Source organism: Camelus dromedarius, chromosome 22 (genome assembly GCF_036321535.1).
Source record: "Camelus dromedarius isolate mCamDro1 chromosome 22, mCamDro1.pat, whole genome shotgun sequence".
Classification (NCBI taxonomy): domain Eukaryota; kingdom Metazoa; phylum Chordata; class Mammalia; order Artiodactyla; family Camelidae; genus Camelus; species Camelus dromedarius.
This window is the reverse complement of record NC_087457.1, coordinates 22001509-22024833: the sequence shown is the minus strand read 5'-3', so window position 1 is coordinate 22024833 and position 23325 is coordinate 22001509. Positions and strand designations below refer to the sequence as shown.

The following is a 23325-nucleotide window of genomic DNA, read 5'->3' as shown; positions in this document are numbered from 1 at the left end:
TTTAAAGTTTATCTGAAGAGGTGAAAGACCTAAAATAGCCAACACAATATTGAGAAAGAATAAAGTTGGACGAATGAAACTACCCAACTTCAAGACTTAAAGTGACAATATGGTATTGATGAAAGAATAAATAGATCAATGGCATAGAACATTCAACCCAGAAAGAGACCCTCAAAATAGAGTCAACTGATCTTTGACAGTGGAGCAAAGGCAATACAATGGAGCAAAGATAATCTTAACAATAGTGCTGGAACAACTGAATGTTGTTCACAATGGGGGGAAAAAAAGAATGTAGAGACAGACTTTATACCCTTCACAAGAACTAACTCAAAGTAGATCATAGACCTAAATGTAATATGAAAAACTATAAAACTCAGGAGATAACTTAGCAGAAAATCCAGTTGACCTTGGGTGTGGCAATGACTTTTTACACACAACACCAAAGCCAATATCGATGAAAGAAATACCAAGCTGGACTTCGTTAAAATTAAAAACTTCTGTGAAGATCAATGCCAAGGGAATGAGAAGATAAGCCACAGACTGGGATAAAATATTTGCAAAAGACACATCTATTAAGGACTGTTAGCCAAAATATACAAAGAACTCTTAAAATTCAAAACTGAGGAAACAAAGTTGATTTAGAAATAGACCAAAGAACTTAACAGACACCTCACCAAAGAAGAGATACAGATGCCAAGTAAGCATATGAAAAGATGCTCCACATTTTAAGTCATCAGGAAAATACAAATTAAAACAGCAGAGATACCACTACAGATCCACTAGGATAGCCAAAATCTAGAATAGTGACAATACCAAGTCCTGGGAGGGATGAGGAACAACAGGAACTCTCATTCATAGCTAATGGGAATGACAGTGACATAACTGCTTTGAAAGACAGTTTAGCAGTTTCTTACAAAACAAAACATACCTGTCATGTGAGCCAGCAGTCACTCTCCTTGGTATTTATCCAGAGGAGTTGAAAATCATTGTCCACACAAAAACCTACACTTGGACATTTATAACAACTTTATAATTGCCCAAACTTGAAAGCAACCAAGATGTCCTTCAGTAGATGAATGGATTAAGAAACTGTGGTACATCCAGACAGTGGAGTTTCATTCAGCACCAAAGAGAAATGAAGAGTCAAGCCATGAAAAGACATGGAGGAATTTCAAATGCATATTACTACAAGAAAGAAACCAGTTTGAAAAGGCTGTGTATTGTATGATTCCAACTATAGGGCATTCTGGAAAAGGCAAACTATGGGAACAACAAAAAGATTAGTGATTGCCAGGGACTGGTAGAGGAGGGAGGGATAAATAGGTGGAGCACAGAGGATTTAGAGGGCAGTGAACACACTCTGTGTGATACTATAATAGAGGATACCTGTTGTTATACATTTGTCCTTTGAATACGCAACACCGGGAGTGATCCCTAATGAAACCGTGGACTTTAGGTAATAATGATGTGTCAGTGTAAGTTCATCAGTGAACTTACTCTGATGGTTGATGTTAGTAATGGGGGAGGCTATGTACATGTAGGGATGCGGGTAAATGAGAAATCTGTATATCTTCCTCTCAATTTTCTTTGAACGTAAAACTACACAAAAAAATACATTTTAAAAAAAGTAAAATAAAAAGCAGATGTTTTTAGTGCTCTCATTGATTCAGTTAGCATTTATATTTGAGTCCCTGCAGTATCTCAGACATTGTCCATTTCTATTTGTATGAGATGAACATAACCAAAACGTTACAGATGTTGTTATGATAAGAAATTGCCAGAATGATCAGCATGAGTTGAGTGCTGTAATTATTTACCTTCAACATTAGGGATGGACTATTGGTAAATCTGACTATATAGCACTTTCCCTTAAGCACTGGGTTGACAATTCCATACATGATGTCTGAGCCTGATTTCGCAATAACTGAATTATGGAGGAAATATTAAGTGTTGAGTGTGTATTTTATACATTATGCTCTTGGTAATTCAGTTTTTCATGACACTGTGCAAGGCTGAATTCTGGAAGAGACCTAACCTGCTCCAGATCTCTTTCTTACTCACTTTAGTGGCTTTTTTTGAGATCCAGTCACATAAGTCAGAGTGCATCTTATGCAGTTCTTACTCTGATAAAGTAGTGTTTGACATTTTGAAAAATAACCTGCATATAGTCACAATCAGAATATATAAGGATTTTTAAATGGAAAAAAAGCCTTTCTATTCAATCTTTTTTTTTTTTTTTTCTAATAAGCCATTAAATGAGCAGCAAATTTCAGCAGATAAAGTTTAACTCAGTTTGCTCAGTGCATTTGTCTTCAGATTGCTTGGAATAGTATGAACAGAGCAATCAACCACTCAGAGATATTGCCTACTATCTAACATAATATGAATAAAATAGATACCATATTATACATATGAAAAATGATTTCAAGGGCAGATTCAATTTTATTTTTCTTAGAAGCTAGTGCTTTAAAGAAGTATACTATTGGAAATGGGACAAGTATTGCAATAAAAATTGAGGTGTGAAAAATGATCAAATGCAAAAAAGTGTCTAGGCAAGAAGCAAGATGGATGGTTAGAGAAAAAAAGTAGAAAAGGCATCTGTTTTGGCCTTTTCTCTGAAACATATTTACTCACTACATGATTAATCATTTATATATAAATTTGTTTATCATTTATTAGTAATTAGAAAATAAATGTTTTGTTATTTGTCAATTAAAATAAAGATTAAAAGCTTTTACAGTGTAGTCCATTATAAGCACTTTGTTTACCACATAACAATGTTTCACAAGTTCGCATCAACAATAGGTAAAGGCCCTGGTTTCTAATAATACTGTCCAAATTGGTAGGTGATTTTAGAGGCCTATTTTTGCTTCATATGTTGTCTGAAATTATAGATGACAAAGATCAAATGAATTGGGAGTGGGAAAGTGATGACTTAGCTGCAGTATTATTTATTTGAGGTTTAGAAGTAGTAATTATTCAATAACTAGGTAGTGAATAGAAAGGGAAGGCCATTTAACAGCATAGAATAAAGTAATGGAGAAAAATCTAAACTCAACATAATCAGAATATGTGTATGTATATGATATATAGTATTTATCAATCAGTAGATATGTGCTTATGTGTATATGTATGTGTATATATGCATATATGTATAAATGCACACATATACACAAAATGCATTGAATTAATACTGTTACATATGTATATGCATACACACACACACACACACACACACACACACACACATACACACACACACACAATTTATGTATTCAGTGCTTTTTCTAGTAGCTTTCATATCCCAAGTACTTTTTTAGGAGCTGGAGATAAAACAGTGAACAGAAATGGTCAACTGTCTGTTCGCACTGCCCTCATGGACAGTGAGGACTCAGTAGTAACGATAGATGAGCAAAATACAATGTATATTAGCAAGTAATTAATGAGAAAACAAAACGGAGGAAATGAGTAAGGAATGTTGGGAATGGGGTTAAACTTTTACATTGGTGTATTTGCTTTTTATTGCTGGTACAATAAATTGCTACAAGTTTAGTCATTTAGTAGCTTATAACAGAAGGAGACCAGACAGCAGGTTACTGCAAGAATCTCTATAGAAGATGATGCTGGCCTGGTAACGACAGGTAGTTACCAGGGGCAAGTAGTTGGATTCTGGCTACATGTCAGAGGCGGAGATGGAAGGATTTGCTGGAGGTTTGCAGCCAGAGAATAAGTAAAACTAGTTAAGGAAGCCTCCAAGGTACTTTTGGCTTTAATACTTGGCAGAAACTCAGTTGCCCTTTATTGAGATGGGTAAAATTATTAGAACATTTGTTGTTTTGTTTTTTTTTGTTGGTTTTTTTTTTCCTGTGGGAAGTAGTGTTCAGAGTTAGTTTGCTGTATTTAAAACTTTAACTTGGTTGTTAGATATTAGAATTAAGATTGACTAGTTGGGGGTCAAATATATGAGTCACGAGTTCAGGGAGGACATAAGTCATCATAAATGACAGATAGCTTGTGTATGATTTTCAAAGCCATGGAATTGACTGAGGTATTCAGTCATGAGTTTGGATAAGAAATTGAAGAGATTTGGGAATTAAACACTGGGATACTCCAAACAGAGATTAGGGGAAGGAAGAGGAACCAACACAAAATACTGAGGCACAAAAGACAGGGAAGAACCAGGTGAGTGTGAAGTCCTGACAGCCTGGAGCAGAAAGTGGTTCCAGGAGGGTGAGAAGGGCTTTGTTATGCTTGTATGTCACAAGAGTAGAAGGCTGAGAAAGATCATGGGATTTCACAATGTCAGGGATTTTGTCGATAAAAACAGTTGCAGTGGGAGGTAGAATTGTGACTGGAATGAATGAAAAATTGAGGGGTTAAAATCAGACACAACAAATAAAACTATTTGTACACATTTTATTCTAAAAAATTGAATAGGAGCTGGAGGAGTGCTAGGATACAATGCAGTATTTGTAAGATAGAAATAAATTTATATTTGGGGGGATACTGAATCACTATGAAAAACTTAAGGAGAAAAGGAAGAATTTCTAGAGTATTCCTGAGTGCATGGGGAAGGAGGTTGGGATCTAGTGCTCAAGCAGACAGCTTGGCTTGGGTAGCGGAACATGCAGTGTGTCCATAGCTACAAGAAAGAAAGCAAACTACCTGCATAGAGATGCTGAAAGTGTGAGTGGTGGTGATATCTTGGGGAGGTTTTCTTCTGATGGCTCAGTGTTCTCAGTGAAATAAGAAGTAACACCTTTTCATGGAGCGAATGGGTTTTGATGTTGTACATTTGAAAAGAAAAGGGAGTGGATAGATTTCAGAAATGTAGTATGACTGTGTCACCATTATGGACCTACCCAAAGTTAGTGATGGGATTTAGAGAGACTGATTATCATGGTTTTGTGCCACATTCAGCTATATGAGAGCAGACAGTATGTGGGGACCCAAATTTAACTAGAATCATGGTTTAACTAAAAAGCTATATCAAAGTGATAGAGGCAAGGGATTTGGGGTAATAGCCAATGGATTCTCTTATATTTAACCATGAGTAAAGGGAGCAATTAGGGCATTTGGGGGTTGAGGGACCACAAAATAGTGCTAGTATCAGTGGAGTAAACATCTTGGTAGGGTTTAAAAATTGTTGATAATATACGATTACTAAAGGGAGGAGGCTGAAAAGATGATGGTGGTTTTCAAAGAGGGGAGTGTTTGAAATTGTGCTTGTAGAAAGCTTTCAATTATTGGTAATATAAGCGGTGAATGTGGTAGGATCCTGGCGAAGATCATTGAATGACGGATGATTTCTTAGGATATGAAGGCTGTGGCAACAGGTAAAATAAAAAAAATTACATCATGGCTTAGTTTTCAAAAATGTGTTCTGAATTGGTTGTCAAGTTTCTTCCAAGAAGTGTTTGAGAAACTTATTAGACTCCCTCTACGTTTTCAATTCCCCAACGCCTTATTTTCATCATATCCAATAAGCAGGAGAGTGAATATGGTGACAGAGGAGGCCCACTCTCTTTTTAAAAGCCTTTACCCTAAAGTGGCACACATTGATTTTGGTCGTATTTCATTAGTGAGAACTAGTAACATAGCTAAACCTAAATAAAAAGTTGGAGTGAGATACTGTGATGTGTGGCCCATATTTCATTGGAAATTTTATGCCTTTTGTACAGTGACTGTTCCTTGACTTTCTGTTCCTTACAATAGCTAAGGAAAATTACTGAAAATACCAGAGGCATTTGGAGAATATATTAAATTGAATTCATTTAAACAATGGGAGTCATTTAGAGATCTAATCACTCTATTCTCATATAATAATACCCTCTGGCAAGCATGTACCTGTTTTTCAGGTGTTATATATTTTCTGAGTCCTGATCTGAATTCAACTCTTGTCTGACTCCAATATGCTTTCAATTAGATACTGTAAAGCAGTGCAATTTTTCATGATTCCTTGCTGTCATGAATTTAGTGAGTAAAGTTTGTTCTTCGTTTTAAGGAATGCGATTGCAGCAGCCAGCACTCGTTACGATGCTTCCTAAAGCATAAGTGATGGTGTGCCTATAAATTTCCATCCTCATGTATCTCTATTGTTGCATTTTTTGCTTACAGAGATTTTAGTGTCACTTTATTTAATTGAAATCAAATGATGTTATTTACTTCTTGGTGATACAAAAAAAATTGCAGCTGTAAGCAACCCTTATCCAAATTGAATTTTCTTCTAGAATGCTAAAAGTCCTTGGTACAGAACATTTTACACATAAATTTAAAACAAGTGCTAAACTGTGACATGTACTCCACCAGACCAACAATGGAGATGATATGGTAGCTGAGCTCATAACTGATTATGTGCAAGGCATTGTTGAGTCATCAGATGACACAAGATTGAACAAATGATCCTGCAAGTGACAAGAGCAATATATGATATCTGTAGACATTATCATCACTTTGCATAATCTATTTAGTAAAATAACTGAGTGAATACTAAAGACAGTAATATCCCTTAATGGGCTTTATCATTAGCAGCATCATATGATTACTTTTGGATTTTAAAAATATTAGAATTTATATTTTGGAAAATAGTTCAAAACAGCTCCTATAAATTGAGCCTGATTCTAGAGGAGGTGCTTGTTCATGGCCACCCTGTGAGTTATTTGCATGTGGAAAACAGATTTGGAACTATTTCCAATTGAATACTAAATGTCTGATGCCATTCTCACACCATGGGGTATCTGGGGACTTTGGTAAACATTCCTGGAAATTCTCTGCCTTCTTAGCTGGATGATCATGTTTTTCTTGTGTCTTTATGCTCTAGTAGAGACTGGTTCTGATGGTAGAAGTTTCCTGAGAAACCTAGCAAAACTGAGGAAATAAATGGAGTAAGTGTGTTCTTCATGCTAAGTTCTCTATTTTTCAGTCCTCTAGTTGGAAACATAGCTGAAATCCAAGTGAATTTTGCCTTTGGTTTTAGAATGTTTTGTCAGATTTCAAAACGGCCCCACCACAAATTTCTCCCATCCCTACGTGTATACCCTTTTACAGTGTAACGTTGCTCCATGTCCCATTTGAATCTAATTCTGATGGAGTGACTTGATTTGGCCAGTGGGGCATTAGCATCTGTGATGCAAGCAGAGGCCCCTTGTCACCAACCCTCTCTTGCTGCTAGGAACCCTTCTCCCACCATATAATCAGAGAGGATGAGAGAGCACATGGAGAGAGACCCTGCCTGTCCCAGCATCGCAGTAATGGGTGAGACCACCCTCATCCATTAAGCCCCAGTAGACCAGCTAAGACCAAAACAATCTCCAGATGAATCTACAGAACGTGAGAAATAATGCATGTCTGCTGTTTGAAGCCACTGTACTTAGACATAATGTGTTCTGCACATCCTCTCTTGGTGCCTTGGATTCTGCCTTCAATATTTTGGTGCAGGCATTTGGTTTACAAAGTAACTTGAGGAAACACACCTTTGAGGGAAGCATTGTTGTTACTCGGACCTACTAGGTGACACGAGGCTACACTATGACTTTTGTGTTACAATTTCATGTTCAAAGTTACTCCTTTCTAAATAAATTATCATTGTGCCTAAATTTTTTTCTTTTATCGTTAAACTCCTTGGAACAAAATTTCCTTGGTTTCCAGCATTTACTAATTATGTGTTAGAGCCATTTAAAGAGACAGTATTTGAGCTTCTAAGTCCCACTGACCCAAACTTTAAAAAACCGTATTGTATTTTGTAAGAAAAAGGCAGTGGTGATTGACAAAAATGTAGTTGTGCATATATGAGAAATGAAAGAATTCTAATGATAGTTTGTTAATATTGACTATTTTCTTGATTAATTACTTTGAAAATATCTAAAATAAGACTTCTTCTTATTTGCCAATTAAGCTGTTATGGTATAGTTTATGTATATATTTATATCATGATAATAAAGTATTACTTGTTGTTGAAAGGTAAAAATATGAAACTTTCAGTTGATTTATTGACTATATGCTAAATGTATTTTTAAAAGCATTTTAAACTGTTTGAGGATCCACTGTCCTCATGACTATGAACACTAATTTCAACAGAGTAAACTATGTGACAATGTGGTTCTTGTTCTCAGTAGTTAATCACCTACATGAAGAACTAAAGCACAATTAATTCTGCTTATTGCCAATGAGTATAGAGTGCATGGAAGTTGGATTGCTTTTGAACAGGGTCGTATTTGGAGTTGATGGGAATAATGAGCAGTTATTTTTTCTTTTAATTGAAGTGTAGCTCATTTACAGTGTTGGTTTATTTGCAGGGGTACAGCAGAGTGATTCAGTTCTACATAAACATATACATACATATATATTCTTTTTCAGATTCTTTTTTGTTATAGGCTATTATAAGATACTGAATGCAGTTCCCTGTGCTAATACAATCAGTCCTTGTTGTTTATCTCTTTTATATATAGTAGTGTGTATCTGTTAATCCCAGACTCCTAATGTATCCCTCCCCCTACCTTTCCCCTTTGGTAACCATAAGATTGTTTTCTACATCTGTGACTCTGTTTCTGTTTTGTGAATAATGAGTCATTCTTTAATTACTCTTTGTTCATATTTCTCTACAAAGGTTAATTTCTTTAATAAGGTGTTCTGTTTTAATAAATAGTAACTTCAGTGAAAATCATTTTGAATCATTTGTGCTGTCAACTGTAAACGTATAATTATAAGCACTATGAATATAATTTAAAGCGTTAATGGTCTGATGCAGCAAAGCCTGTAGTATTAAGTGGAAATGGTCTTTGACAGGGAGACTTTGATAGAAGACGGCTGCTGCTCCCTCTCCAGAGCCCTGCACTATCCCATCTGTCCCCAGGGACTTTCCTCCTCAATATCTTCAGAAAGAGTCAACCTTTCTGCAGTTAATGGTGAGTGGAATTGAAATGAAATTCAAAATTCCATTTAAGTTTTAGAATTAAGTACCTCATTTCTTCTTCTTTCCTGTTGCCAATATTTATTGCTTTCACTAGAAACTTATTCACTGAGATCCTGATAGCATGGTAATCAGAATGTTCTGGAACTGTGTTTCATTTCACTTACGTAAATTCTAATATATTTTCCACAATTCTGTTGCCAAAAGCAATCTTCCCAAGCACAGAAAAAATTGAGACATCTCTATACTATCTGCATTCACTAATTAGTGATACTAATTTGGTTCCATCTAGATTTCCTTCAATTAGATACATTAAACTCTGATAAAACACATTTACTTTATAAGATAGGCATATTCAGGACCTCGCTTAGATATGTCCTTTCAGTTATAGAAGACAGGATATTCAGCCATTCATTTGCTGATTTGATCAGACTCACCCATGACCTACTATGGGCAAATGATCTTGGCAGATGTTGAGAATGCAAAGTGCAACTCTGCATGTAGTCAGAGAAGCAGGGAGGACAACCACTAGTTACAAAACATCATGACGAACAGTCACAGATTTACTCACCAAGTTAATGTGGAAGCAAAAAAAGAAGCAATTAACTATGTTTGGGAAATCAGAGAGGAATTCATATTGTGTTTCTGTGTTTATGGTGAGGGGAGTGATGTTTGAACTTCGTCTATGTGTGTGACGCGGTACTCTCCAAGGGAGCAAATGAAGTTGGGTCATGACAGAGAAAAATAATTTATAACAATAGTACATGGTGGCTAAGAACTTGCAGTTCGGAGTTTGGCACATGTAATTTGAATCCTGGTTTTCTCACTTAACACATGTATGACCTTGACAAGTTACTTAATCTCTCTGAAGATAAATACAAAGAAAAATAATACATATTTTATAAGCTTCTTATGCAGATCAAGAGACCTCCTTATAAAATACTTAGCAGCATGGCTGGCTTCTGATAAACAATTAACAAATGATAAGTAATTACTGCATTTTATACAGGGTTGAGAGTCAATAAGTATTATTTAGATATTCACAAAATGATTAGAGAAATAGAGGGCCAAATATTTTGATTTGTGTTGAATATAACTTATAGAAGAATTAAAAATAGAATGAAATATCTATATGTCTTTAAAAAATCAATAACAGAATGATATAATTCATATAGCAAGAGCAATCAATTTAATTAGACATGAAATTCTTATAATATAAAATTATATGAGGCATTGAAGCTCAAACACTGTCAATGTGAGTTCAGGTTTCCTATTAAAGACAGATATTCAGATGGTGTCAAACATTAAGATCTAATTTATGCTTTATGAAAGAGAGCCATATGAAATTAAAAAAAACTCACCACATTTCTAATGATAAACCATATGTCATTTGAACAGAAATAAAAAAGAGAAACAATATTATGTAATAAAATTTAAGGCTAATAGCAGTAAATTAGAACATTTTTGTCTTGTATGTACATTTTACTGGTGACTATTGGCCAGAACACCTATGAGTAGCCTTTCTAGGTGGACTGAACTTCCTCAGGAGGTCAAAGGGAAAGCATTCGAGAGAAAGATCCAGGTAAAAACCAAGCTACCTTTAATGATCTAGCCTTGGAAGTTAGAGTAATTTATCTAATATTGCATTTGTGAAGGCTGAACCAGAGTCCCTCTCCTATGCAAAGAATAAAGGAGTGACAAAGTCCTGAAGAGCATGTGTAAACAGATGTGATGCTCTGGCCATTTTGGGGAACTGTAGTCTGCCACAGCCTCACCATCTGGCAACAAAATTCACATCCTTCAGGCAAGCAAAATTCACTCATCCCTTCCCCCAAGAACTGCCCAGCGTCTCATTGTGTCATGGTATCAGGCTCTACTGGAATTGAATATTACCAAATAATTGATGTTTAGGAATAGTCAAGGGTTATAGATGCAAAGCCTATATACTCAGAAACCATGAAAATCACTTCACAAATAATTGAAAGCAGTAAGAAAATACAGTAAAACAGCGAGTTAACATATGCAAAAAATCAATAACATTCTTACAATCAATAACAAATTTAAAAATAAGATAAGCAAATCTTTATAATAGTATATATAAGCATAGTTAAAGACATGTTAATATTACCTCATATAGGTTGTATTGTTAATAATATTAATGGGCCCTGGGTAACTATTTACAAATTACAATGAGAGAAAAAAGTTTAATATCTTTAACATGTGAGAAGATATATTGTGTGCACACACACACAATGGAATACTACTCAGTCAAAAAAAAGAATGAAATCTTGCCATTTGTGAAAACATAGATGAACCTGGAGGATATTATGCTAAGTGAAATAAGCCAGATAACACATATACTGTATGATTTTACTTATGTAAGGGATCTAAAAAATAAACAGACAAACAAAACAAAACTCAAGCAGGGGTCAGAATGGTTGTTGCCAGAAGGGAGGAGGTTTGAGGGGGGTGAAATGGGTGAAGGGACTCAAGAGGTACAAACTTCCAGTTATAAAATAAATAGATTGTGGTGATGTAATGTACAGGTGACCTTAGTCAATACTGTCATAGTGCATATTTGGAAGTTGCCATGAGAGTAAATCTTTAATTTCCTACCATAAGAAAAAATGTTTTAGCTTTGTATAGTGACTACTTACCGTGAGGATCATTTTGCTGTGTATACAAACAGTGAATCATGTTGTACACCTGAAACTAATATACTGTTATATGTCAATTATACCTCGATTTTAAAAAGAAAAAATAGTTACAATTCAGGCATAGAAATAGAAAAAAAATTCTAATTATACAATAAAACCTTGTCAAACAAAGCCCTTGTTAGGAAAAACAAAATGAAAGCCTAATGTTAAGGAGAACTAATTTAATCACAAAGGAGTTTCTAGTAGGAGTTGTTTTACATAGCTATCAAAAGGATGAGAATTTTGGTGATGTATTTAATATTTGGCATAATCAGAGTGCTGTCTTTTTGATGATTGATTACTACAATGCATCATCAAAGCCCCATCACTTTGATATAGTACACTAACAATATGCTTTTTGAACAAAAGAAGTATGAGCATTCATGAAAGCAGTGCTAGTCTATGCTTAAGAACTACTCAAAAAGGTAAAAAATCTTCTCTTAAAGACTATCTAGTTTTTGCTTGGAAAACTCATCAGAATATAAAAATGCTAATTTGTTTTTTATTGTTAAGCATTGCCAAAGCCAAGTTCCTGAAATCTTCAGGGAATCAGGATAACCACTCACCTTCTTATAAAACTTGGTGTTTCATTCTGTTTTTCTTAATTAAAAAATAGGGAAGCACATTGAAATCATATATAAATATTTGACAGTTTTTAAAAGGTATCTTCTGTTTTTGCTTTCATTGAGAAATTTAGGCTTTTTTCTCCTAAAAACATATAAGAATTTTAAATAGTAATCATTGTTGTCGGGTAAGGATAGAAAGAAATGTAATCATGTCATATTGAATGAATGATTTTGTGGCCATGTTTCATTTATCATCTTCACTGAAGCATTATATGAATATGCATAATCTTGCTTTCTTTACTGAGCTTTTACAGGGTAATTTCACAAGTAGATGAAAAATGTTGTATTTAGATGGTTGGCTGAATTCCCAGTTTTGTTTTGTTTTTTTTTCCTCTTTTGTTTTCTGAAATTTAAGGGCATTACAGATTGATTTTTTTTTTCTACATATGCTCTGCCTTTTATAGTTAATTTAGAATGTATTATTTCTAATGTCTTTAGTTAATAATAAAATAATGGTATAATCTCAATTCTTTTGCTTTTAACTTTTCTGATAATCTAGGAAATTCTTTATATATTAATAGATCTATAAAGTCATTTGATTTTTTTGCTATTAATAACAAGATAATTAACATATATTGAGTTCCTTGTGCCACACACAATAAATAGTTTGCTGGAGTTTACTATAATCTATACAGTAATGTTTCTTTTTTTCCTATTTGGACATTAGCAAACTGAAGGCCACACAGATGGTAGATACTGGGTCTGGATCCAAGGTAATATGACTTTAGAGACCTCAGGATCATAACCTCTAACGTCTACTAAATAATGAAATGGTAATAAACACGTACTGACTTTATCCCTAACTGCCTCAGTTTATCCAGTGACATGTTAAAATATTGACTGAGTGCATACTATTTTTCAAGCATCATGAATAGGGAATTCAGGTGCCAAGTAAACATTACAGACAGGGTTCTTGCTCTTAGCCCATTGTTCTAGTTTTTGGAAAAAAAACAATCAACAGTTGGTGGCCAAATTAACAAATAACGTGGTTTAAGAAAGTACTAAGTGCATAGAAGGATATAAAGTCCTCAGACAGAGGCTGACTGTTGAGTGTTATGTTTAATAAAATAATCAGGGGAGATTTCTCTAGAAATGAAACATTTATTCATAGATCTGAAAGTTGAGAAGAGGCCAGCCATATAAAGATACAAGACATGAGAATTCCAGGCAGGGTAGATAATTAAGTTTAAAGACCTGCGTACAGAAATAAAATTGGTGTTTTAGAGGAATTCTAAAACTTTATGGTGTCATTATTATTACTAATATTGTTAGCCTGCTTCTGTTTTAGCTAACAGAGGTAGTGAGCATTTCTAGAAGAGTTTAAATATCCACTGATATTTTATTATAAAATCATAAAACAAACAATATGTAATAAATACCAAAATAAGGTAACTATATGTGGGGGAAAGATAATGCCTTTGAGATTGTTATAAATGTATAAATCCCTCAAATATTGTTTCGATTAGAACATCTTTTCAATGGAGACAGAAGGACAGCCTCTATTGAAAACCCATCTAAAATCCTACATGATTTGTAGAGTGGATCCTGAGAAGTACCAAGACTTACAAGTTTAAGGGAGACTACGGGTGGGGAGGATGAGGGAATGAGAGAGGTTTTATGGATTTTGTGAGTCCCCATTGGCTTAATATTTGGTTTCTGTTGTGCTTGAGAGATGAGGAGAAATTTAATTTTTTTTTAGTAGGAAAACACTCCAACTCTGTTCTTTCTCAAGACAGTTTTGGCTATTCAGTCTTTTGTGTTTCCCTACAAATTTTAAAATTATTTGTTCTAGTTCTGTGAAAAATGCCATTGGTGTTTTGATAGAGATTGCACTCAATCTGTAGATTGCCTTGGGTAGTATGGTCATTTTAACAGTATTAATTCTTCCAATCCAAAAACGTAGTATATCTTTCCATCTGTTTGTGTTTTCTTCAATTTCTTTCATCAGTGTCTGAATAGTTTTTGGAGTAGAGGTCTTTTGCCTCCTTAGGCAGATTTATTCCTAGGTATCTTATTCATTTTGATGGGTTGGTAAATGGGATTGCTTCCTTAATTTCTCTTTGTTGTTAGTGTATTAAGATGCAACAGATTTCTGTATATTAATTTTTGCATCCTGCAGATTTACTGAATTCATTGATGAGCTCTAGTAGTAGACGGTCACTTGGGACAATGGCCCTGAACCAGCACAAGGCTGAGAGTCAGAACTGACACCACTGCCTAAGGTTGAGATCATTAGTGAAAATTTTGGATACTCTCTCCAGCCAGTCGAAACGACATAATGATGTGAAGTAACTGACACACTGAAACTAGGCAAGGGCGGTATCTAAATCAAAATTAAAAGTCAGTTCTGCATTTCAGAAACTGAATTCAAAAAACTGTAATATGAGCAAATCATTTATAAATAAATAATCAGAAGTAGCTCTTATCCTACAACACAAGGATGGTTGAGTAACAGGAGAAATAATTAATGCCACTTAACAGATTAAAAATTAAGGGAGAAAAACAGCATAATCATCTAAATAATGTAGAAAAAGTGTTTGTTTACAGTTAATACTATTCTTGTAGAAAAACTTCAATAAATTGGAAAGAGAACAGGCTTCCTTAAATAAAAAAATACTTGAGCAAATATCTACAGCAAATTCTATGTATCTATCTCCCCATATTTCACACACATATTCAAATTCCTAAACTTGTCTAATTTATATCTGTCATCACTAATTGCACTTCATCCCTGAAATCTGACCATGCTTCATGTTATATTTCCCTATGCTATTCATTCTCTCAGTCTCCTAAACAACTATTTTATTCTTTTTCTTCTTTCCTGAAACTTCCAAAAAGTCCTCCATCATCTTTAAATGATGATCTTTCTTCCTTTTCCACCGAGAAAACTGAAGAAATCAGAAAAATATTCCTCACAAGCTCCTAATAACACATCTATCCACGAGCCTGTGTTCTGCTGACATAAAGGCATTTTTACTCTTTAGCTGCATATCCTTTTCTGGAAAACCTCATGGGTCTGCAAAATTATGTGCTGAAAACATGGGATTTATTTGGAAAAGCCTAGTTAATTTTGTTAACAGAGCATAAAAAAGCAAAGGCTGTGGCAATCCTAATAAAAACACCATTTCTATTACAGGCATTTGAAGTGAGCATAACAGTGGATCCTTTACACTTTTAAACCTTGGAGCCCAAACTTCTTCTTTGGGACTGTAGGTCCTTGGAGCAGTCATTCATTTCTAATAGCAGCCAGTTTCATCAAACAAAGTTAGCTTATCTTTCCATCAATCTTATTGTAAACACCAGGTGAGATGCCTTCAGTTTCTTCACTTTTGTGGTCGGCTTCTCCAGAAATCTTAATATCAGTGAAAAATATAGCAGTTCTTGAAGGTCATAGATTGCATTGACGAAAGGCACATTCACTTTTTCTTATGACTAACATAACTTCTGTGAGTTTTTTTTTTCTTTAAGAAAGCTCATCTTTGATTAATTCAAACATTGAACTTCTGGGAAAAATCCCTTATGAACCAATACAAGTTCTTGTTATCCTGACTCTCTTTGTTTACTAATTGGTTATCATTTGCATTAAGAAATAATTGAAGAGGAACAGACTTTATTCTGCCTTTTCTCCTGCGACTGTGAATGACTTGTCCACCCTCCTTCCTAATCTGTATTTGGTCTTGGGTCTTTGTTCCCTGGTTCCTGACACAAGAGCTCCTAAAAACCTTGGAATTTTCTGAGTGAGAGGAGTGTCTTTTGTTTTCATAATAAGCCCCTTTCAACCATATCTGAGTTTATGCCAATAAGATGACTCTCAGGGAGCCCCTAGAGAGCCTCAGAATGGAGCTGGTTGTCCGAGGAACCAACCTGGCCCTGATCTGTGGTTATGAGAGAGAGGCTGGAGATTCAGTCACCAACAGCCAGTGATTTAATCAATCATGCCTACATGAAGTCTCCATGAAAACCCTAAACAATACGATTTAGAGAGCTGCTCGTTTGGCAAACACATTGAAGTGCACACCTGGAGCCAGCAAGGAAATTTCATGCCCATGCTTTGCCTTATGCATCTCTCTTCCATTTGGCTGGTCCTAAGTTGTATCCTTTACAATGAACCAGGGTTAGTAAGTAAAGAGACTTCCTGAGTTCTGTGAGCTGTTGTATATATAGCAAATTATTGAACCTGAGGAGGGTGTTGTGGGAACCCCCAGTTTAAAGCTGATCAATTAGAAGTGCCAGAGGCCCAGGACTTATAGTTGGCGTCTCGTGGGTCTGAACCGCTAAGCTGTGGGTCTGCACCCCTAAACTGTGGGGTCTGTACCCCTAAACTGTGGGGTCTGTACCCCTAAACTGTGGGGTCTGCCTTAACTCCAGTAGCTAGTGTCAGAATTGTATTGGATTGTAGGACACCCAAGTTGGAGTTCAGAGTCAGAGAACTGGTTGTTGGTGCAGAAGAAAATGCACACATTGGGTGTTAGAAATACTGTGAGTGAAAACAGTTCATACACAGAAATGAGAAAAAATCTGTACAAAATGAAGCAAAGCCTATAGTAAACCAGACCCTAACAATACCCCCCACCAACAATAAGGGTTCTAAAACATTTCATCTTGATTGGCTTCCTCTTGTTTATTATTACTTTTGTCATGTATTCTAACATTGTTTTAATAAACCTGGGGAATGCACAAATGTAGCTATGACACTTTGGGGTGTGCTGGATTGCACTATGGATATCCAGCTTAACTTGGGAGGTCACTTCCTAGGCTGCATGACTTGATCACTTCTTGGCCTCAGACACCTGTTTCCTTGCACAAGGCTCTAGAACTAAAGCCAGCTTCCCCTGAGTGGGTAAATCTTTGTGTCCTAAATCAACTTCACCGTTCCTGTGCCCCACTGGCTTGTATGGAACTTCCTTGCCCTTTTGTTTTGACATGTCCTTACTATATTTGCAAACTTTTGATCTTCCTAAAATGTATACATTCATAACTCAGCAGTGTTAGAGGTTTTTAGCAAGTGAGAGAGGGGCTTAATTTATAATGACTGTCTCCCTCACTGGAATTCAGCTACAGGAAGCAAAGTTCATCAGCTTTTCTAGGAAGGCCTCACTTAATATCTGAAAATAATAATTTAGTCCATAATTTTCTCACGTGTGCATGTCTATTCCTACCACGTGGGAACCCAGTCAGGCCCATCCTTGTTGGTCTTCTTCAGCCATCAGTGTCCCCAGCAATCCACTCAGTCCCTCACACCCCATTGAATGCTACTAAGGTTAGTGAGGTAATGAGGTTAGTAGCATAAGAACAGGGTTTTTCACACTTTATTGGTCACCTATAACAACTAGAAAAATGCCCAGAAAAAAAAAATCGTAAATTCCTCTACAATAAGATTCCTTCCACTATACCATGGTTATAATGAAACTAAAATGACCTTTTTTTTTCCTATTTACCTTATGTTATAATTTATGATAACCTTTACTAAACAGAAGAATATAGTACTGCTGTGGAAAAAGTGAAAAGAATGAACAGTTGAAAGTCAGCAAAACAGCACATTAATATGGCTACAACTTCAATGTTCATAAGGTTATTTAAGAAAAAAGACTCATTTCAATTTTGCTTCAAATGTGTATGGTGCTCAAGTAGTTTGGATTTAAAATACTTCATAGTTCAGACATGAAACTGTCAAGCTGGAGTTTGTTCCCATCATTCCTGAAGAAGAACGAACACTTTTTTTTTTTTTTGATTTATCGGAGAAAGAACACTTTTAATCCTAGTGTTTTGGCACTTCTTGTCTTGATAATTTCATAGCGTCCCTTTATACTCGTTTCTGTGCCTGATTTCTCTCTAACTGAAACTCCAGATTATAGTTTGACAAAAGAACAATTTTTTTTTTCAATCAGGTTTCAGTTCACTATAAAGGAAAATTGCTTTTATCCCCTCCTTACAAAAGAACTTACAATGTTTGAAGTTAAACAAAATGACCTAATAGAAAATATATTAGAACTACAGGATTTGTAATTGAAGATGTCATCCCGAATTTTCAGAATATGAAAGGTACATTGATTCAGATATCCTCCAAAAATGTCTGATCATATTCACAAAGAAGCAATAGTGGGTATTTTTCTATTGATATTTACAAAAGGAACTTATATACCTGGTTAAATTGCTTAGTAAAATGCAATTTTAATATAATCCAAAGCCCTTTTACTTAAGAAATGAATCCTATATTTGTATAGCCAAAGTCAAGTTGTAAGTTTTGAATTGCAAATCATAAAACTGTAGGTTTAATTTAAGTGGAATATAAGAGATCAAGCCATCAGATCTCTTGAATTTAAATTAAGAGCAAATCAAGGCTGACTGTTGATAAGCAGAGTAATAAACTTAATGGCTTAAATAAAACTTAAGCATTAACCATCATTCTTTTATTTGCTCCATTAATGTAAGTATTACAATGTTATTTACATTTAAAAAGTTATTGATTTAGAATGTCTCACCTTTTAGAAATGAAAAGAGGTGTCTCCCACATTGGTAGCGGATATTTCTTTCTGTCTCACAATCAGTGCATCTGTGTCATTTCTTCATATTTAACATTTTGTATAGCAAGCATTTGGAAGAGAATAGAATTTTAAGATGATCGTTTGTATGCTCAACTTAAAATGTCTCCCCATTTATTTCACTGTCTTAAGTATTTTTGGAATAAAGCAGCACAGTGTTGCTCCCCTGGAGCTATTCTCCTTTGCTTTTGGAACTCCAAGTAGGTAGAGGTAGAGGTTCTCATGCTTTCTCTCCTGCCCTTCTAACTGATCTTGACATTTCTTATCTCTTTATCTCTTTTCGCTGCATTCTTTGTAATATCCTCAGGTTGACTTTAAAATACATAAATTCCTTCTTCACTTGTCTATAATATCCTTTTATGATAATTTATTGGTTATTGTATTTTAAAGGTTACATGTTTCTTTCAAAAGTTACCTGGTTTTCTAATGTGATTTCTCTTCTTCTGTCTTCGCTTATTTTACATTTTCATTTTAAAATGTCTTAGAATTCCATTAACTAAAGTTTTCAGATGTTCAATCTCGTGTTTCTGCTGCAGAGTGCCTTACTTGGTGCATTTCCTGTGTATATCTTATTTTGGGATTTCAGTTCTTTCTCAGGAGCCTTGTAGATGGAAGTCTGTGGATAGGAATGCAGGAGGGTCTGTTTGAGAACATTTCCCACCGTAGCAGATGATCTTTTACTTCCGTTGAAAGGAACCAACTTTTGTGTTAATTTCTCACTTGGAGTTCTCAGTACACGTGGTATTCTCAGGAGGTTAATTTCTTTCTACTCAGGATCCTTGTCAAGGCAAACAAACTTCCTTCTACTCACCCTATAGTGGAAGAATTATTTTCTGAGACCATCCCCTCGATGGTAAGGTACCTTTCCAAGGGTCCTGGCTTTAATCCATAGCCTCGGTGTGATTCAATTTCCCAGAGACCTCAGTCTATGTGTTTCACACTCTGTTTTTCAACTTAGTCTTGATTTGGGGGCCCATATGCCTTCCCTTATTTTCCAGGGAACTCAGTTGTGCATTTAAAAGCATACTTGTTTTATATATATCTATATTATATATATGTATATAATATAGATATATATACATATATATAATACATTATATATATGTATATAATATAGATATATATACACACACACACATATACATACACACATATATATACATACACACACACATATACACACACATACACACACTATATAAATATCTTCCAAGATACTTGTTTAGAACATTTTAAGTTGATTTATTTTGTTATCTTGATACAACCTTAAATACATGATATTTTGTTCTTTTGAGAGGCTAACTATTGTGTTTAACTACTTTAGAGGGAACTTTTAAGAATTAGAGGATAATGAAATTATCTTCTGGGTCACTTAAAGCTTAGACATAAATTAATACTGCAAAAATTTTTAATGTTAGTAAACATAAAAACAAAATGAACAGCGAAATAGGATTAAAAAATACAGAATTACATTTAAGAGAAATTATATATATTGCATTAGCATATTAAATTTCTAACAAATACATGAAGTTATAAAATCATTCTTAAGATTTATTCTAAAAAAATTAAACGTATCATATGTATTTGAATAACTGTGTAAATATGTTTTATAATGGTGATAATATTTTTTTATTTGGAGATTTAAGTCAAGATAATGACCATAAATTTACACATAATGTGAATTAATAAAATGCAGACATAAAACCAATCAATGGAAACAATCTGAGTTTTATTTGAAGTTGGTTTTTAATTACAAACATTGAGAAAGACACATTTCCAACCTTAATAATGAAACATTAAAGTAAATCCATTTCCTTGAGGAACTGCTCATGACAGAATGTTCAGCACATTAATGAGTTCTAAATATGTATGGTCTCTATTTTGTAATGTTTTATCTCACTGAAATGAGAAGTCCGTATCCATGGGTCAGGGGATTTTGATGTTCAGTAATTTTATTTTGATATTTTGCTGCATTTTCTAGAATTCTTAGAAGAAGCATGATTATTTTTTAATAATAATGAAAACCATCAACTATTATAAAAAATATCTCTCTTTGAGTGTTTTTCAACTTTGTGACAATTCACAGTATATTTTTTAGTTTGTTTATTTTCTAGAAATAATTTAGTGGCTGCCACAGACTTGTTTATCAGCTGTCCTAGGTAGAGCAATATGGGAAGTTGGTATTCTTACTGAGAGTCATTTATATTTTACTTACAGTAACTTTGGATTTACGTGCTACATCTCAGCAAAGAATTGAAAAGTACATAAAACAGAAGTTCATTATTCCCTTAGAGCTATTTTCGTTTTATATCTTTATTCCATCATTTTATTTTTCCTTTTGAATTTTGCATATAATGTGAATGCCATGGAAATATTTCAGTATTTAATTGATATATTCATATAAAAATGTATCATACTTCATTGAAGAAAATTATAAATAACTTTAAAGTACAAAAATTATTTTAAATCAGCTAATGAGTTACAGGCTAATAATATTGTAATAATCTTAGGCTTTTAGATATTGAAAATTTACATATTCAAAAAATTATAACATTATATATTATTTTAGCTTGAATTTTACATTTTCACCTGAAATTTTATACTCTCAGAAACCATACCTTATCCAAATAATTTTCACATAAGCCTAATGTCTTTAAAAACTGCCCTTATGGTAATTATATTACTTTGCTTGCAGAAGGTACTAAAGGGGATTTTATAATGAAAAAATAAAATGATCTGTCTCTTATCTCTGTCCCCTTTCCTAAGGCTCCATTCTCAAAAAGATCACATTCATTTCAATCCTCTTGTGAATCTAAACCAAAACATAATAGCCGCCATGCTCCAAACTGAATTTAAATAAATTTAACTGAATTTAAATAAAAATAAATTTAAATAATTTATTAAATAAAATAAAGAAACAAATGACCAATTTTCTTTCCTAGGCTGAAAATGTGAAATTTCCTGGGCTGCAGTTACTAGCTAAAATAAATATTTTATTGTTAGAAAAAAATGTCCAGCTTTGCCACTTCTTCGTTATGAGAAAAATAATACAACCTTCTTCTAAAAATTATTGTGAAGATAACCTGATTTCATTTATGTACATCTTTTACCACTAAGACAGACACATAGTAATATGTCAGTTACTATTAATAGTATTGGTATTGTTCCTTCGGTCATTTTTGTTGTTTATAGAATGACAGAGCAGGTATTGTTGGGTCATCATTTTTTATTCTTGAAAAATTGCTGTATGCTTTGGGATAGTATGTGATATAACTTTTACTCTACTCTCTTAAGTATTCAGGGGATTCTAAGAATATCTACACAAGTACATTTTTGCTCATCTCACTATAAATGGCAGTGCAGGCATTTGGGGAAAAGGGGAACAGTTAGTGTCTGATGCATTTCTCTATCTTTGGTACACAGAGAAGTCAGTAAATCTGGCAGGTCAAACAGCAGGTAATCAAAGCTGTTAGCAGTCAGAGAAAACATGTGTTATCTAGTAATTTTACTAACTATAATTTTAGCTAAAGCATGACCTTGGGATGATTAAACTCTTTAAAGACTTTTTCAAAAGCACAAGACATTCTTAAATTTATCAAGTTCTGAATAAATTCACTTGTTATTTAACAAGAACATTTAACTGGTCTTGAGTACCTAACAATTTCTTTCTAAGATGAAATAAAGCATATCATAGCCAGGAATAAATCGAACTATATATAATTTTTTTTCTTGTTTTTTTTTTCAAATTATATGTAATTGATATAACACTGCCTAAATGTATTCCGACTGGGAAATAGTCCTCGCTGTGTATTTGAGATTGAAAATACATAGCATACAGCAAATGCGGTAGTGTGAAGGTAGTATTTTTCAAATAATAAATATAAAATAGCATTGTATAATTTGACACATGGATTTTTACCTTTTAAAAAATAAATCTCAAAAACTGCATTTAACATAGTTTCTGTGTTTGGAAATATTTATATTGAGGAATTAAATAACTGAGATATACATTGTTAGGAAATTGGCTACTGTTTGGTAAGATTATTCATGGCCCAAGGAACAGTCAGATGCCATCAGTGATTCATATATATATATACACACACATGTATTTTGTTTCTCAGCATGATGGAAACTTTAAAACCTTACAAAATAGAAAAGAAAAGATGAAAAAAATCTCATTATGTCTAAACTGAATACAAACTGGGAATTTACTTGTTATGCCAGTTATGAGCCTGGGCTGCCAATGAGAAGAGGGGTTACAGTTGGTGACTGCATAGAAATGCATGTTAGAAGGAGGAGGGTATAGCTCAGTGATGGATTATGTGCTTAGCATACATGACATCCTGGGTTCAATCCCTAGTACCTCCATTAAATAAATAAATAAATCTAATTACCTCCCCACCAAAAGAAGAATTTTAATAATAATTAAAAAGAAAAACACAGAAATGCATGTTAGAGATGAAGGAAAGTGCAGTGGTACCTGGTTTCCGGGGAGTCTGCTCTAGGGTCATATGTATGAACATCTTTAACTTGTCCGGTGGAGGTGGAGAAAC

The 23325-nt window shown here is 34.1% G+C and overlaps 1 long non-coding RNA gene across 1 annotated transcript in view; it reads left to right on the top strand.

Annotated features, from left to right (window-relative positions):
- Positions 1–8745: 8745 nt before the first annotated feature.
- LOC116149166 (uncharacterized) overlaps positions 8746–23325 on the top strand; it is an 81159-nt gene continuing 66579 nt past the window's right edge. Inside the window, exon 1 of the long non-coding RNA XR_004132798.2 lies at positions 8746–8903. This is a non-coding gene — a long non-coding RNA (uncharacterized LOC116149166). The remainder of the gene's footprint in view (positions 8904–23325) is intronic.